The sequence below is a fragment of the Montipora foliosa genome, chromosome 9 (genome assembly GCF_036669935.1).
Source record: "Montipora foliosa isolate CH-2021 chromosome 9, ASM3666993v2, whole genome shotgun sequence".
In the NCBI taxonomy this organism is placed as follows: Eukaryota; Metazoa; Cnidaria; class Anthozoa; order Scleractinia; family Acroporidae; genus Montipora; species Montipora foliosa.
The window spans coordinates 25,523,782-25,528,781 of record NC_090877.1 but is presented as its reverse complement, the minus strand read 5'-3'; the positions used below and the strand labels follow the sequence as shown (position 1 = coordinate 25,528,781).

General features: G+C 39.1%; 1 long non-coding RNA gene across 1 annotated transcript in view; it reads right to left on the bottom strand.

The window, feature by feature from the left end:
- Nucleotides 1-2,439: 2,439 nt before the first annotated feature.
- The window catches only part of LOC137969502 (uncharacterized), a 3,291-nt gene continuing 730 nt past the window's right edge, over nt 2,440-5,000 (bottom strand). Inside the window, exon 3 of the long non-coding RNA XR_011116678.1 lies at nt 2,440-2,786. This is a non-coding gene — a long non-coding RNA (uncharacterized lncRNA). The remainder of the gene's footprint in view (nt 2,787-5,000) is intronic.

Below are 5,000 nucleotides of genomic sequence, written 5' to 3'. Positions count from 1 at the left end.
TAACGATAAATATAGGTCAAGTAAGATCCATGAAAGACCTTCCCACTCCTATACATATCAACTCTGCTGGAATGTCCTGACCCTCCCTCACGCCCGTCGTGTCCAAAGTATCCCAATGTGGGTCTGTTCTCTGAAGATAAATTGCCCATTACGTGAGGCTGCTAAGATTATGCCTGGCTATTGGCTCGTACTCTATCCCAAAAGCTGCTTAACGCTAATGAAGGAGGGAACCAGGAAGGAGAATATAAAATCCCAATCTGGGCAGCACACAATTCACTTATTAGCAGTGTAATGCCATCATCATTGTCAAGGAGTTAAGATGGTTACTTTTTCGAAAGAAGCAGGCAGAATCCGAAAAATTACAACCGACACAAGAGGCACTTCCACAAGCGGTCTTCAAGCGTTAGTGTGGAAGTTGGCCACCGTGCCTCAGCCTGAACTACCCTCATCAGAAGAGTGTGTGGATGGGAGTTGGATGGTGACCAATGCCTACCTGTTATGACGTCTTTACTCCTGCACCAGAAGCTGCCATTGAGCTGTTCCGGTGTAACTGTGCAAAGACCCGCTGTTCAACAAGTAGGTGCAACTGCCGCAAAACTTAGCTGAACTGCACGGAACTGTGTGGTTGTTCTAATAGCGATGATGAGTTTGGAAACCAGGGAGAGGATGAGGCAGACCATGAAGACGCAGAGTACGAAGCAGATGAAGGCGATTAGTAGATTGGATCTGGACTAGACTGATTTGCTTAGGGTATCATAGTTCATGTTTAACATAGTCATTTCTATTAAGCTTATTTACACCAGACAAAGAAATGTTTAACGAAGGAAAGGCATGATTTTACGCACAGACTGTCCAACCATCTGAGTCGGAAAAATCGGGAGAAATGTTCGAGTGCCGAAGGCGCGAGCTCTAGTGGGATCTGGGGGCATGTTCCCCAGAAAATGTTGAAATTTTAAGGCTCGGAAACGCCATTTCTAGCGTTCTGGGACGACAATTTCTGTCAAGAATGTTCGGTAAATTGTTCGCCTGTACAATACTCGCTTTTATTTTATTTATTGCTATTTATTTTATTTTATCAGGATATCAGAGTAAAGTGCACTCTATTTCGTGTTCTTGTAATGTAACTATTATGACCATTTTAGAAAAATATCAGAACGGATGTCAAAATCGGGATTTTTTCCGAGGTGACGGAAATAAAGTATGTCATTGGATATTTCCAAGCCTAGGCTGTGTACTATATTGTGGTTTAATTTTGTTCTTGGTTTGGATTTTTTTTAAACCGGTTCTTTTTTTTTCCAAACCAGTTTAAATTTTTAAAACTGGTTTTATTTTTATCAACTGTCTAAAAAAGGGATTTTTCGTTTTTTTTTTTTTTTTTTTGGGGGGGGGGGGGGGGGGGGGAGTTAAAAAACAGGGGATTGCTATCCCTCCATGACCCGCTACTTTCACACATCTACTGACAGACATTTCCTATTACTCAAGACCTTTCTATATACCCACCAGAACTTGATCTTGAACTCCCTCCCTCTGGATCTGTTGCCTACTCCTTACTCCACTTGACCACGCTAGCAACTGATCAAATTTCTTCAGAATAACTTATAAATTAATATTTTATTATTCACCCCAGGCCACTCTCGGTCAAAAGTTTGATTTTTACAAATGTGCAATACGACACCAGAGCCGCATATGACAGAGTCACGCCAATGCAATTGCGTATTTCAATCATTTCAGAGAAATAGAGGAATTGAAAGGCCACCTAAAGACAAAGACTCACAAAAAAAATGTTAATAAGGAGACAACAAGACAAAACATTTGTTCAAAGAAAAAACAAAGAAGCAACACCGCCTTTCAGCAAACAAGGATCGATCTAAGTCCAAACAATTAACAAAAATGAACAACAGATGATAACTCGAAGAAAATGGGTTTACATCAACGGCAATCTCTTCACAGGAAACAACAAGAAAGTAGTTCCAAAACGGAGCTGTTTCAAGTCTTGTCCCAAGCACACAGTCGAATTTCTCACAGTGTCTTAAGAAATTATGCAGAAATCAGCCACAAAGTTGTCAACACATCCATTCCATGCACACAAAATGCCCAACAACCAATGGCAGCTCCAACATTCCTCTCTTTGATAGAGATCGACTTGATGTAAAATGTCACCCTCGTACCCCAACCGATGATACTTTTAGGAAAAATAACTGAGATCTCAAACCATTATGCTAGAGTAGTGACCAAGTTTGGAGAAGTCCAATGACTTATTTCTCCTACAACATTCAAACCTGTGCAATGCCGCTAGTCTTACTTTCGATTATTTCAAAGAAATTTCCTTTATATTCAGCTTGCAAACCTGCCATTCTGCAAAATGAGTAATTTCCTTTCAAGATAAATTGTATTTTATTGATACTGTAGCAGTACAAATAAAACCATTGTTACGTTTAATCATGTACTTACTTACTGAGAGACACATGTTTATGAATCTTGTATTATACAAGTTATATTGCCAAAGGAATGATTAAAGATTATCACTGTTTTTTATTATTATGAAAAGTAGCCCTACTTGTGAAAGACGGAAAAGGGTTTAGCTCTGACGAAGGGCTAACACTCGAAATATCAGCTTTCAAATTTCTTTACATTGGTTAATTTACCATTAACTCAGTTGATAAACCCTTTTCTTTATTTTATTTCCCCAATGACACAGCACCACAGCTTCTTTGCAAACTAAACCCCTTTGTCCAACATGTGAAAGAATGCTTTTCTTCCACCAACCATGACCCAACATTCTTAACCTAAAAACCAAGACAACGGTTGTTTTAGGATAAACACTGCAAATAACTGATTAATCCAATCACTACCGCAGTGGATGCGTGCCAATCCCGCGGCCTTACCTGGAATGCAGTGTCTGACACTTGCAGACGGCAGGCTAACCCTAACTCGCAGTTAAAGCTAACCGTTTTAAAATGGGTGCTTAGACTTAAATACTGCTTCTCAACGCTATTTGAAAAGGGTGCCTTATAGACTTAAATACTGCTTATCAGCGCTATTTGTAGGCAGTCTGCAGTTGTCATACACCTCCTGAAATGCTAACCGGTTTAAGTGCGCAAACCTATAATTGAGAGCTTAACCCTAATTACCAAGCTGAGCATTTAACCCCAAGCACTAAAATTATTGTTCACATGCAATAAATAATGATGTTATTATTGTCTTTGATAGCATCAGAGACAGCAATCCATCATAATAATCTTAAAATGATTTCTCTAGTTTATTTTACACATACTCACATAAAAGTAATTACAGAAAGATATCCAAATATGTTAAAATGGGCAGTGTTATAAAAAACTTAAACCATGCAGTTTTAAAAAATTGAACTGAACTTTTCAAACCAAGAACAAAATTAAACCACAACACATCCGCCTCTTTCCCTCGCAAAAAAACTCTCCCCGATTTTTTGCGAGGGTAGGAGGCGGGTGTACACAGGCTATCCAAGCCCAGCTACATAAATGCCGATCTGAAAAAAGTTGATGAGTGGTATTAATTCAATCAAATGAAAAGAAACCATTCAAAATATCAAGCAATCACTTTTGGAAGGGTCGAGAGAAATCCTGTGCTGACCTGTGAAGGAACCGTTATCCCTATTCAAGACGAAATGGAACTCCTTGGCGTCACTATCGATAATAAGCTTAAGTTTGAGGAACTGGTTTCTTTGAAGTGTTATTTTTATCCTCAATTCTGCGTTTTGATTGGCCCAGTTACGACGAAAGAGGGGGCTATGTTGGTGCCTTATGGTTTCTTTCTTCTGTTTGATTATAAAATATAAACTATTGTATCTACCGGTAATAGACAGTAATGCTGGGTTTCATTTCGTTAATAGTGACAACAGTTATCATTGATAACCACAGCAACCGGCGATGTATTGAAGTCAATGAGACTTATACTTTAGTTTGTTGAGGAAATGAAAATTACCATTTAACCCGGACCATCCTCTTTCCAGACCGTGATGAAATGGAGGAAATGTAAAAGGAAAGAAAATACAAAACTTTAGCTGATTAGCCACTGATCTAAACTTCGTGCATGATGTAAAATGAGAAAGCAAGACACTACAAACTTGCACCAGATCGCAGGAATCGAAAGATCCATCAGATGCAGTCTAAATTGTATGCAGAAAAAAACGAAATTGTAACTTAAAATCTGTCCTGGTACTCATCAACAAATGTCTGTGGAACTATTATCAGTGCTACGGCTTGAAGCTCATGGCAACTGAAGCTTACTTAAGTCAGTTGCGATTGCATGAATCGCAGCACATTTGCATGAAAATAAAGTGTTTCACGGTTTCATTGCAGTTTTTCTTACTCTGGGTGCCAGAGGTTCTATTTTTCTTTTGCGAGGAGCGAGCGGTTGAACCGGAGAGGCGAAAAATAAGAACCTCAGGTTTTTCGCCTCTCCGTTTTAACCGCTCGCTCCTCGCGAAAGAAAACTAGAAACTCTGGCACCCAGAGTAAGTTTTCTAATCGTTCTTCACTTTCATGACAGTTCTTCTCATGGTTCTAGAATTTGACCCGAAGGAGGCGTCACTGCGCCAAACGATGAAATACGAAGCTCGAAGTTTAGATGTCAGAATTTTCTACAAGAAAAAAGCGAACGATGTAACTTAAAATCTGTCAAAATTCACAGAACTTTCACATACTGGAACAAGCTGGTAATTGGTGCAATGCATTCTGGCTAATTATGATGAATTCTGGGAAAAAGTGGTGAAGTCGAGAATAGGCAATTTTCACGATGGCGTCATTTGACTATTACCACAATTCAGTTTGTTTTTCTTTTCATTTTTATATTTAAATTTTGTATTCCCAGTGGAGTAAAAATAACAATAGCTCTAATTAACATGAGACAAGCGAAACCTGAAGGATTCTGGTACTTGTGGTCATATGGCGTGATCATGCAAATGTCCTATTCATCCTACCTTCTCACGACTTCAGAATATGTTTCTGCGGAGCAAGCGCATT